The sequence below is a fragment of the Mustela nivalis genome (genome assembly GCF_964662115.1).
Source record: "Mustela nivalis genome assembly, chromosome: 11".
In the NCBI taxonomy this organism is placed as follows: domain Eukaryota; kingdom Metazoa; phylum Chordata; class Mammalia; order Carnivora; family Mustelidae; genus Mustela; species Mustela nivalis.
Window position 1 is genome coordinate 86,304,017 of NC_139030.1, and position 13,452 is coordinate 86,317,468.

Genomic DNA, 13,452 nt, shown 5'->3' on the forward strand with positions numbered 1-13,452 from the left:
AGCCCAATTAACAAAGGGATAAATGGGTACATGAAAAAATGTTAAACTCTTAACATCTAAGAGTTAAATTAAATTTCTTTTTTTTTTTAAATATTTTATTTATTTATTTGACAGACAGAGATCACAAGTAGACAGAGAGGCAGGCAGAGAGAGGAAGGGAAGCAGGCTCCCTGCCAAGCAGAGAGCCCGACGTGGGGCTCGATCCCAGGACCCTGGGATCATGACCCGAGCCGAAGGCAGAGGCCTAACCCACTGAGCCACCCAGACGCCCCAAGTTAAATTAAATTTCTTAAAGACATCCCGGGGCACCTGGGTGGCTCAGTTGGTTAAGCAGCTGCCTTTGGCTCAGGTCATGATCCCAGAGTCCCAGAATCGAAATCGAGCCCCAAATCGGGGCTCCCTGCTCCATGGGGAGCCTGCTTCTCGCCTGTGTGCCCCTCCCCCCTGCTTGTGTGCAGGCGCTCTCTCTCTCGCTCTCTCTCAGTCAAATAAATAAAATATCAAAAAAAAACCCACGAGAAAATGTAAGCTACTCTTTCTCGTCACTCCCTCTCAAATAAATCTTAAAAATAATTTAAAAAAAGGGACGTTCTTGGGTGACTCAGTCGTTTAAGTGTCTGCCTTCAGCTGAAGGCATGCTCCTAAGGTCCTAGGATGGAGCCCCGCATCAGCCTCCCTGCTCAGTGGTGGAGCTTGCTTCATCCTCTGCTCCTCCCCCATGCTTGTGCACACGCTCTTTCTGTTTGTCTGAAATAAATAAATAAAATATTTTTTTAAATAGAGAAGATTAAAACTAATAAAATCTAGGGTCATGATTTTGGCTCAGGTCATGATCTCAGGGTCATGAGATCAAGTCCCACCTCAGGCTTGCGCTGGGCATGGAGCTTGCTTGGGATTCTCTCACTCTCTCTCTCTCTCTCTCTGCCCCTTCTCCACAACAAAACAACAAACTAATAACATCTGAATGTTGGAAAGACTATGGGAAGATGGGTATTCATACACCACTTGTGGTGATATCCTGAGATCGAGAGTTGGATGCTTAACCAACTGAGCCATCCAGGTGCCCCTAGATTTTTTTTTTTTTTTTAATTAATACAGTGGTGGGGTGCCTAGTTGGCTCAGTCACAGGGCTCTCTGGATCTCAGGGTCAAGAGTTTAAACCCTACATTCGGCGTGGAGCCTACTTAAAAAAACAAAACAAAACACGTGCAGGCAAAGCAACACAGGTGTGGCTGATCCTGCCCATTGATTAATGCCCATTCACCACTCCCCCGCCCTTTTCCCTTGTTAACCCGTATTTTGCCAGCTCTGCTATGAATTGCCATAGCTTTTTTTTTTTTTCCAATTTTATTTATTTATTTGACAGACAGAGATCACAAGTAGGCAGAGAAGCAGACAGAGAGAGAGGAGGAAGCAGGCTCCCTGGTGAGCAGAGAGCCGGATGTGGGGCTCCATCTCAGAACCCTGGGATCATGACCTGAACTAAAGGCAGAGGCTTTAATCCACTGAGCTGCCCAGCACCCCAAATTGCCATAGCCTCTGAATGAGCCCCTCCCCAGCTCTGGGGTGGGTGCATCTTGACCAGTCCAAGCCAATTGGTACATTCTTTGCCCTGCCACATAATTAGTTAGACCCAGGAATGGGATGAAATTCCTTCCATTAGATAATAATAACAACAAGTATTTATATAGTACAAATCATATTCCAGGCACTGCTCTAAGTGCTTTATGCAGAAAAACTCTCAGCTCCCCACAATAGCCTTGTAAGTCAAATAGTTATAATTTCCATTGCACAGATTAAAACATTGAGGCACTGAGAGATCAATTGCTCCACGATGCATAGCTGCGAGGTGGGATAGGAAATAGGCTGCAGACCTTCTAGGAAGGTTTTCCTAATTGTTGAAGAGGAATACAATAGCACTGTGCTCTTTTCTTGTCCAGGATGTTGTCATCTGCCTGTGATGCCTGGAACTGCAGCAGCCACTTTAGGATTAGGAGGATACTGTAACATGCTGGAGATGGCAGAGTAAAAGTTAGGATGGAACCAATGTCCTTGAAGACATAACCAAGTCCCTGAATTAACCAGTCCAGATTATCTTGCCCCTGGACTTCTCATTACGTGAAATAAAAATAGTCCTTATTGTTTAAGCCACATTTAGTCGTTTCGTTCTGCTTTGATAACTACAGCCGAAAACATTCCAGCTAATACTGTGGGTGTCCATTTTAACATAAAGTGGGAGGAAAACAGGATACAAGCATGTGTAAATTTTGTATCATTGGTGAGAGTTCTGTAAACAAAATGCACAGAAGAAAATCTAAGATGCTACCAGTGATGATTGCTGATTGATGAACTTATGGGGTATCATTTGTTGTCTCTTTCTTTCTTTTTAAAGATTTTATTTATTTATTTATTTATTTATTTATTTATTTATTTGAGACAGAGAAAGAGAGAACTTGAGCATGGGGAGAGGGACAGAGGGAGAGGAAGGCCAAGAAGCAGATTCTCTTCTGAGCAGGGAGCCCGATGTGGGGCTTGATCCCAGAACCCAGATCCCCAGATCACGACCTGGGTCAAAGGTGGATGTTTAGCAACTGAGACGCCCAGGTGCCCCTTGTTTTCTTTTTCTTATATTTTAAAAATATTTTCTGTCTTACTACAATGAGAAAATATTATTTTAATAAAAAAATTATTTTAGAGGGGTGCCTGGCTGGCTCAGTCAATAGAGCATGTGACTCTTGATCTCAGGGTCATGAGTTTGAGCCCCATATTGGGGGTAGAGTTTACTTAAAAAAAAAATATATATATATATATATATAATTTTATTAATATATATAATTATATATATAATTAAGATATCTATAAATTTTATTAAAACAAAGAAAGCAGTCCTCCTTCCTGCCTTTACTTTTCACTTTGCACTGATCTTAGGCCACTCAACTGAGCTTCTGCTCCCATCATTCCATCCTAATTCGGTTCTGAACCCCTTGGGGCATCTGGCCAACTCGGTCCAGACAGCGTGTGACCCTTGATCTCGGGGTTGTATGCTGGAGCCCCACATTAGGCATATAGATTACTTAAAAATTAAAAAATATTAATAAACAAAACCCTTTGTCACTGTTCATTCCTGGTCACCTAACCTCTGGGCAGAGCCTTGTTTTGCTCTACCTTCCCTACCGCAGCCTCTTCTGACTGTCCTCCCACAGGCAGCCCCTTCTGCTGCCATCGTTCCGGTTCCCCAGAGCTCATGACTTGGCCCTTTTACTTCCAGAGTCACATTCACTGCTTCCCTTGCCTCCGTGTGACACAGAAAGCATTGCTCGCGGAGAATGTCCACTCCTGTGTCCCTCTCGAGTTCCAAACTGAAATGCCCATCCTCTTTCTTGTCATTTCCAGGTGTGGCTGGGCAGGTATAGGGGATCCCCAATCCCTTTCTTGGCAGAAGGGACTGAGGACCCGCATGGAGCTTTTCTGACCACTAACCTTGATTACCCAAGTAAAGCTCGCAGTGTGGGGTTCTTTCCAGATACTCATTCACTGATGTTACTGAATCTTTTGTCTTTCTTGCAACATTGACGCCTGGTCCTTATGGGCACGCCAATATACATTTTAGGAATGGGTGCAGAGGGGGTGATCCTTCTCCTCCATTTCCCACTGCCATCACCCCAATTTGGGCTGGGGTCCTAGCACCCAGCCCACCACAGACACCCCTGGCCCCCACCCAACTCACAAAGGCTATCAGACAAAGCCTTTGGAAGCCCAACTCTCAATCAGGTCTGCCCCCTCCCCACTTAAAGCCAGTGCCTACACCATTAAATTCACGTTGCTTGATTTAGCAATATGGCTTCAACCCAGTTTGTCAGCATTTTATGCTCCCGCCGCCCCCTTCCATGTGCCCCACACCCCTTCAGTAGGTCTGCCCTGGTCACTGTCCTGGATTTTTTGTTCCCTAAATCTGCCCCGCCGGGTCTGGAGAAATCCCCCAGGCACTCTTCTCTGGGTACTTTCTGCCCCCACATGGTCAAGGTGATCTAATACATTCCTGAAGTGGCTGTGACTAATTAAGGCTGATTGTCAGTCTGGGGAGTTCTGCAGGCTCTCCCAGGGGGAGGGAGGAAAGTGAGGTCAGTCCCCAGGGAGACGGAGATGGCTTACCTTGGAGCACAGCTCCTTTAAAGCTAAAAGTGAATTCAATCTCCCCTCCGAAGCCCCTTCTGATCACATTTTATGCCTGGTCACTACTCTATCCCCAGACTCTGGAAAAACACCTGCCACAGAGTTGTAAACAATGAAATGAATGGTTTGGAAAGTGAGCCTCATGATTTTGTACCTTGAACTGTGGTGGAGTCCAACGGGGGAGTCACTGTAGCTTGTTTCCAGGACCGCAGCCTCCCCAGTGTCCCCCTCATCCCAGCTCCCATTACGGCGCCGGACCCTGTGCAGAGCGGCAAATGCTCCCTTGGTGGCCGGGGAAGGAAAAACAAAGCGCGGAAGGTGGTCTGCTGTGCACAGGGCCTGAGCCACACCCTTGCATGTGTTCCTTCGCTGTCCTAGCCACTGTGTGAGGCAGGTGACAGTGTCCTCGTGTTAGAGATGGACAGACGGAGGCTCGGGTGGGCTAAGCGATGCACCCCATCACGCAGCTAGTAAGGGACAGAGCCAGAATTCGGTCCCAGTTTTATCTGACCCCAATGTCCGGGCTCCTCCCACTGATGCTGTGTTGCCAGCGGGGTGGGGGTGGGGGCAAGAAGGCAGATGAGGCAGAGTGGGCCAGGAAATGGAGGACCTACCCAACTGAGGACTGAGGGGAGCATTATGGACTGATGACAAGGCGATGGGCGGGGTACAGAGAGCCCAAGGGATAGTGGCCGTACCCCAGGACCATGACAGTGGGGCCCTGGACCACCTCTAGCCTCGATGGGTGATGGCATGGAGCAGGTGCAGAACTTGAAGGGAAAGAGGTGAGTGGACAGGACCACCTGGTCTTTGGTTGAAGGATGAGCCTGTCCATGGAGACTTTTCGGGAAGGAGAAGGACGGCAAATACCCAGAGTTCAGGCTCCTTGACTCCCCTCCTCCAGTGACCAAACCCAACTGAAGCTGGAGGACAAAGGGCCCACTGATGTGTCCAACCAAGCCAGCTCTGAGTACAGTGAAGGGCAGAGATAGTTGTGGGGGCACCTGAAGGATAGCCAGCCAAGGGAGGCCGAAGAAATGTGGTTTGGGGTGGCTGTGGGGGGTGGAAGTCCGCCATCTTCCCTCCGAGGCCGAGAGAGCTCCTGACTGGCCGCCCTGCCCTCATGCTCCCATCCCAGCCCACTGTCCACGCAGAGCCAGGGCATCTTCTTAAAGCGAAAACCAAATCAAGTCTCTCCTCTGCTCAGAAACCATTCAATGGTTCCCTTTGAAGTAAAATTCAAAATCTGTCACAAGTCCCAAGAGGTCCTGCAGGTCTGGCCCCAACCAGCTCCCCAGTCTCCTCTCAGGCTGCGCCCCGGGGCTCACCTCACCTCTGAGTTCCCCAGCACTCCAGACACTTTCGGCCTTGGGGCAGCCTTTGCTGCCTCCACACAGCTTGCTCCTTCAGTGGAGAATGATCGCAGCATGCCTGCCACTGCCACACAACCACACACACACACACACACACACACACATACACACACCATACACAGCCCATACATCACATACGATACACAGAAACACATATCACACACCATCCACGCACACATCCACACCACATACCACATGCCATACACATCCATATCCACACACACACACATGCACACACACCCATACATCACATATGATACACAGACACCATACACATCCATATCCACGTGCACACACACACACACCTCACACACCATCCACATACATCCACACCATACACATATACATATGGACCACATACAGCCACATCTGCACACACATACCACATACCATCCACATACACATATACCCACCACACACTACACACACACACATACACATACACACAAACTCCACACACGCCCATACACACACAAACACCACACACATCCACACACGCCCCACACATCTCTGCACATACACACATACACACACACACACACACACACACACACAGCTCATCTGACTCATCTGACTCGGGCTGCTCTTCAATACCGTCCCCTCAAGGCAGCCACCATGGTCTCTCTCTCCAAGCTCAGCGCAGTCCCATGCATTGCTCTTTTAGGACCCCGTGTCCATTTTCCTTCAGAGCAGATATTACTGTTTCTAATGATATATTTACGTGTGAGATTAGTTGCTAATGTCTGTCTTGCCCACTGGACTGCGAGCTCCCAGGGGGCAGGAGCTGTGTTTATGCTTTTCCCTCCTGTCTGTCTGCGCCTTGTGGGTGACCTTAGCACACCCTTGGCCCAGCAGCCCCCCAGCAACCCTTGCTGAGTCGGTATGAAAGCACTGGGCGTGAGGCCTGGCTCTATAGCTCCTAGCCCTGAGCCCGGTATGCCATTGGGCTGCTCTGAGCTCAGCTTCCTTTCAAATTAACTTCAGAGGATTTACAACAGCTAAATCAAAGAGGAGACCGCATCAGGAGCTCTCCTACAATACTGGTTAGCATGTGGGTTTGGTTTTTTTACTTGTAAGTATGGGAAATTCAGGCGATTTTCAAACTTTTTTGACCATGACTCACAATAAGAACATTTTACATCAGGACTCATACACAGGGTGCCTGGGGGGCTCAGCTGGTGATGTATCCCACCCTTGATTTTAGCTCGGGTCATGATCTCGTGGTTGTGGGATGGAGCCCCGTGCCCGGCTCCACACTCAGCAGGGAGTCTTCTTTGGACCCTCTTCCTCTCCCCTTGCCCCTCCCTTCACTTGTGCATGCTCTCTCTCTAAAATAAATAAACCTAAAAAAAGACTCATACACAATGTTACACATAACAATAATAGAGCTTATGTTCGTATTTTTTTCTGGTCTCTCTATCTCTCTTTTTTTTTTCTTTAAAGAAGAGGTGGCCATAAAGTCTAGCCAAGTTGGGTTTCTTTCTTTTCTTTTTTTAAAGATTTTATTTATTTATTTATTTATTTGACAGGCAGAGATCACAAGTAGGCAGAGAGGCAGGCAGACAGAGAGGGGGAAGCAGGCTCCCTGCAGAGCAGAGAGCCCGATGTGGGGCTTGATCCCAGGACTCTAGGATCATGATCTGAGCCAAAGGCAGAGGCTTTAACCCACTAAGCCACCCAGGAGCCCCTCTGGTCTCTTTTTTTTAAATGTCAGTATGACTCGATTGAAATCGCTAATGGGTCATGAGAAGCAATAAAACCCTGCCCCAATGACCTTCCACCTGTGTAGAAAATTGTTAGCCATCTCCTTTTTCTTGCCAAGAGATGATAGCCAGCTCCTGCCACCTAGTGGTCATATTTGGGAACGAAGCGTGTGTTCCTAGACATCAATTTTTGACTTGGGGATAAATTTATTTCCATAAAAAGTACTGAGTTCAGGTCCTAGGCCAGGCATCTAGGGAGAAGTGTGGCGGGGGTGGGGGGCTGAGATGAATTACAGCATAGACCTTGACCCCCAGAATCTACCTCCAGTTGATGACCAGCTTAACTGCTATACGTCCGTGTGTGGTCCAATACGGTAGCCACCAGCCACATGTGGCCAGCGAGTACTTGAATTGTGGCTAGTGCAACGGAGAAATTGAATTTTAATTTTTATCTTATTTCAATTTATTTAAAGTTAAATATAAAAATTAACACTGATTTCAGTTCCTCAAATATGTTCGGAACAACCTGGGTATGTGAATCAACATTGTCAACTATACATTTTTTATAAAATCTAGATAAAGAGTCAGTATTTCTGATGAAAATTTAGCATCCACATCGAGGTGTGCTGTAAGTGTAAACTACGCACCAGATGTTGAAGTCCTAGCATGAAAAGAAATCCTGTCATTTGGTTAAATGTTGAAATGGCACTTTTAGACAAATGTTGGGTTAAGGAAATAAATTATTAAAATTCATCGTACCTGTTTATTTTATTTATTTTATTTTAAAAAAAGATTTTATGTGTTTATTTGAGAGAGAGAGTGAGGAAGAGAGAGAGAACACAAGCAGGGTGAGGGGCAGAGGGAGAAGCAGACTCCCCACTGAGCAGGGAGTCCAATGCAGGGCTTGATTTTGGGACTCCAGGATCATGCAGACGCTTAACTGACTGAGCGACCCAGATGCCCCATTTTTACTTTTTAAATGGGCCTCCTCGAAAATGTTAAAGTACTTGTGCTGCTTAAGTCATGTTTCTATCAGACAGCACCTGCAAGGCTGGAGTGCCTTCTGACATCGCTCCTTCTACCCCCCACCTGTGTATCTTGCATCCTTGATGGAGATGAGGGAGGATGCTAGAATCCTCACTCAGACTGGGTGGGGATGGGGATGGGGATTAGGAATTAAGCGTTGGTCAAATTAAGTTTGAGAAGCTTCTGACCTCAGGAGGAAGAGAGAAAGTCACCAGGCAGCAGCCTCACCTGGAGCTCATTAGCAATGCAGATTCTCAGGCCCCACCACAGGAAGTAAAATTTGCATTTAGATAAGATTCCCACGTCGTTTGTTTGCACACGGAAGTTTGAGAGAGCTCGGCGGAGATCCAGGTGGCAGTTCTCTGACAGCTTTAGCCCGCTCAGTGACACAGGGAAGCAAGGTTAAGCCTGAGAGTGAGGCTGTGGAGGAGTTGGGAGCTTTGAAGAAATTGGTGGGGAAGTGTGGAGTAATTATCTAGGGTGGGAAGGTCAAGATGAAAAACCCAAGTCTTGATGAACTCAGTGAGATCTGTCAGCACCTTGCATGCTTTCCTTCTCCCTTTCAGCTGAGCTCCACCTGGCTGGGAGGGGGGAGAGGTATGGGGATTCCCATGGGGGATCAGAGTTTGAGGCCGGTTAAGAAGGAAGTGAAACGGGGAGGGACAGGGCAAAGGAGATGAGACAAAGAAGCTGTCAATCCTGGTGTGGTCACAGAGTTGTCGCAGTTGGGCAGACCGATGGGGATCAGAGTGTGGGCGCCTGACACTGAGATTACGAAGGGGACACAGTTACCGGCAATGAGAGGTCCTAGGGCAGCTATTATCTTGGGCTGGAATAAGAGAAGAGGAAATAGCTGTTGGCTTTGTGGAGTGTGGCGCTGTTTAGACAAATGCAGGTAAAACACGGGAGGGCCTTCCTGTGCAGGAGAGGTATGCAGAGCTGGGAATTCCCCTAGCAGGTCAGGGTGACCGAGGAGGCCAAGGTCCACGGGCGTCAGTGGGCAGGGCGAGAGGGCACACCTTAGCCACCGCAAACTCCTCTCTTCTGGTCCCGCTTAGCCTTCCAAATGCAACCACGCTGCCAGCAGATCAGAGGTGTGAACTCATCACTGAGTCACTGGGCTTCTCTCTCACCACCAACGGTAATAGCCGACAATATTTGCTAGGCCCCAAGCACTTGGAAACTGCTATTTTTAAACCTCACACCCTGCATTATTACCTCCCTTTCTACAGAAAAGGACACAAGGCTTTGAGAGGTTAAGTAATACACCTGGCCCCGGCGTCACGCAACCACTAACAGGATTTGAAAAGAGCCCTGGTCTGTCTAGCACCAAAGCCCGTGGAGAATTAGATTCAGTAGGGGGTGTTTCTTCCAGCCTCCCCTGAAGATTCTGATTCACATTTCTGATTCCAGAAAGAGGTATGCCCCGAGGAATGGACATATTTTCACAAGCCTTTCGGTGATTCTGACAGTCAGGGAGGCCTGGAAAGCATGGCCCTGTACCCTGGCCACGTCACAAGGCGACACCTCCAGGAAAGGGGGAGCTCTCTCATCTAACCTGTTTCCAGTTCCACTTCACTGGCAAGATCACTAACAACAGACCCATGTGTAAGACTTTTTTAGTACTTTTCATGTAGGTGACTTCATCTGAGGCTTCAAAAGTGTAGGAGGAAGGAAAGAATGGTATGATTAGACTCATTTCTAAGGAAAGATGGGGCCCCAGGCCTACAGCCACTCAGGGACAAAGGTAGGACAAAACTCTTGTTCCTGGGATGTTCAAATCCACTATTCTTTCTACTCCTGATTTCTTTATGAAAGTGCTCACTGATGTTTATAGGTAATAAGACTAATTTTCGGGTCATGAGCTCTAATGCCCTCCCCCACCCTGGCTTGGTGCAACAGAGTCCCTTTAACTCAACAGATGATGGGACAGGGCCTTCTGAGGCTGGGGATGAATGACTTTGTCCTTACCCTCCAGTGGTGAGAAGGAGGCATATTTACCCCCATATTTACCTCTGAAAAACAAAAGGGCGCTTTTTGGATAAAGTGAGTGATAAATGAAAAGACCTTTCTCAGGAGAATTAAGCATAAACTCAAAGTGACCAGGCACCCGGTAGGAGAAATCTGTAGGACAGATTACTGGTGCCCTGAGGCTGGCTTCAGAGAAAGCTGAGTTCCTGGCCCACTCCCTCCTGGTTCCCCCCACCCCACCCCCGGGCTCCAGGGAAACCACCCCAGGGGCCCACTCCCGTCAATCTCCCCTCTCCAATCACTAAGCTCTGGCTGTCCCAACCCTAAAACAACTATCAGCCTGATTCCTTTCGTTTCTTCTACTCCGTCTCCTGCTGCCTCTGATTTGACTCAACTTTACTCAACTCTCCTCCTGGGGCAGGGTTGCCAGAAGAATACCAAACGCCCAGTTAAATGTGCTATTCAGATAAGCAATGAACACTTTTTAGTGTGTTCCCAAATATTATATGAGACAATGACACATACTTAGGCAAAAAAATTATTTGTTGTTTGTCTGAAGTTCAAATATAACTGGTCATTCTGTGTCTTTATTTGTCAAAGCTTGTACCCTGACTCCAAGGGCACTATCATGACTCCCACCCCCTTCCCGACTTTTTTCTAGATGCCTGTTGACAGTCACAGGCCTCCCATTGTCCTAAAGGTGAAATCTCAATTCTGACCCCCTGCATCCTTGCTCAGTCCCATCTTTTTTTTTTTTTTTTTTTTTTTTTTAAATCAGACTCCATGCCAACATGGGGCTTAAACTCATGACCCTGAGATCAAGACCTGAGCTGAGATCAAGAGTCCTGTGCTTGGGGCGCCTGGGTGGTTCAGAGAGTTAAGCCTCTGCCTTCAGCTCAGGTCATGATCTCAGGGTCCTGAGATTGAGCCCCATGTCAGGCTCTCTGCTCAGAGGGGAGCCTGCTTCCTCCTCTCTCTGCCTGCCTCTCTGCCTACTTGTGATCTCTCTCTCTGTCAAATAAATAAATAAAATATTATATATAAAAAAAAAAAAGGAGTCCTGTGCTTAACCGACCGAGCCACCCAGGTGGCTCCCCGGCCCATTTCTTATCACTCCACCCGCTTAACCCGAGAATGCTGGTATGTAGGGGTCCTAAACCACCTGCTTAAGATGCTGTTCCCAAGTGAAACCTTCTTCATCCCGGCACTTGTCAAACTATCAAAACTAAAACGATATACTCTTTTACAATCTTCCTGAGAGACTCTGAGTTTCTTGAGGACGGGGCTGGGCTGCGTCCTTCAGTTTGTCATCTCTGGAACCAGAAATTCCTGTCCGCTTGACGGACAGCAGGGGCTCAGTAATCTGCTAAGAGTCTTATAAATTAGGCCTTTATCCCTTTTATCCAGGGATAAAAGGGGGTCAAGAGAAGGAGACATCACTTGCTGAATGCCCATGGCATGCCCTGGGCCCGGTGCTCCCTTTAGGATTCTTTTAGGATTATAATCGTGATTCCGTGATCCGAAAATGGGCTCAGAGGAAAGCATGCAGTGAGGCTGGTGTGGAGTTTTGTCAGTGTGTGTCTCCACATTCCGCTTTCCCATGAGTCGGATGTGAATGCTAGCTGGAAAACGAATCTCCCTGGAGACTGCCCTAGCAGTTCCAGAAAGTGGAGGGCGCCTTCTGCAGTCAACTGCTCTACCCCTGAGCTATATCCCCTGGAGGGCGCCTTCTGGAGAAGAGGCCTAAGTGTAGAGAATGCGAAGAGGTGTCCAGACATCTGGGGCTGTGCCTTTCACCTGGGGCTCTATTCTACTCTCAGGGTAGAGTAGTGTGACCTTCTTGCTTGGAAGGTCACATGTTGGGAGGGGACTTCCTAAAATGAAGTCTATGGCTTCTAAGATGTGAATTCACATTGAGAGCTGGGGTGGCTGGGGGAGGGGGTGGTTAGCCTGCCAAAATGTCCACCAGTCCCCATAAGTAACTCCTACTTAAATTGTATCTATACGAATAAACATAGGAACTTTCAAATAGGCAATTTGAAAAAACATTTCTATTTTAATTGGTTTGAAATATACAATCTGAGTGGTAATCCTGCTTACTATGTTTACTCATAGGCACACTGCTTTCACTCATGGGCTCGCAGATTAAATCCTTCCCAAGTCTTGGTCTGTGACAAAGCTAGACTGGCCACCAGAGAGAATCATGGAAGGCTAAGTGCTTAGAGATGGCTCTGGAATCAGGAGGGGTTCTAGCTGCATTTTGTCAAGTCTAAGGGTCCCACTGCTGCCATTCAAGAAGTTAGCGCCCTAGAGGCTGAGAAAGACATCCAGCGGGTAGTGTTGATTTGTGGCTATTAGCACTAGATAAGCGCCTGAAATAAAGCTGTTCAACGACCGGCAGCTTTGGCGTAATGGAAAAAAACATGGACTTTGCAACTATACACACTCTGGTGATGTTTCAGAAATTCCCAGAACCCATTTCCTGTTCTGCAAAATAGCACTCGGAGGGCATCCTTGCATTAGGGGCTGGGCAGGCTGAGATGACAGGGCCACGAATACTGGTAACCTACAACCCAAGTCAGGATTTCTGAGTCCAAAACACCTGCTTTCCAGGTTGGAGTAACTTCAAGCAGGAAATGTCCTAGTTCCCAGGGACAGAGAGATTCCAAGTTCCATCTTTATGTTTGGACATTTGACGTTTTAAACCTGTGAAGTGCGTTCGGTTTTAAAAGAAGAGAATTGTCAAGGATGTTCAGCACAGATTTGTGTCTGATAATGAGAAACAGAAAACAATTTAAGTGTCTTCCGGTAGGAAATTAATTTAATAAATCAGCACAGCTATGTGATAGAATACTTTGCGGCATTAAAATGATGCTTTTGAAGAATTATCTAGTGACAAGAAAAATGTTCATGATAAAATGTTAAGTAAAATAAAAGCAATGGATAAAACATCATACAATGCGCCCCACTCTGGAAAGACAAGTAAAAAACACGCGCTTTCCGCAGGAAGTCGGGAGGCGTGTAGCGAACAGATTTTCCTCCTGTATGTTGGTGTTTTCTAAGTTTCCATCAATGATCACGCATTGCCTTTATATCCGAGAACCCTAGACCGTCGTCCCGGCCTCCCGAGGCGCGCGCGGGACAGCCCCCAGCCCCCGGGCAGCCCCCAGCGCCCCCTGGCGGTATCCCGAGGCCCCGCCCCACGG

At 47.5% G+C, this 13,452-nt stretch overlaps 1 protein-coding gene across 1 annotated transcript in view; it reads right to left on the reverse strand.

Moving 5' to 3' along the window:
• Nucleotides 1-13,452, reverse strand: part of PNKD (PNKD metallo-beta-lactamase domain containing) — a 60,980-nt gene that overhangs the window by 27,652 nt on the left and 19,876 nt on the right. The gene's annotated exons all lie outside the window — the stretch shown is intronic.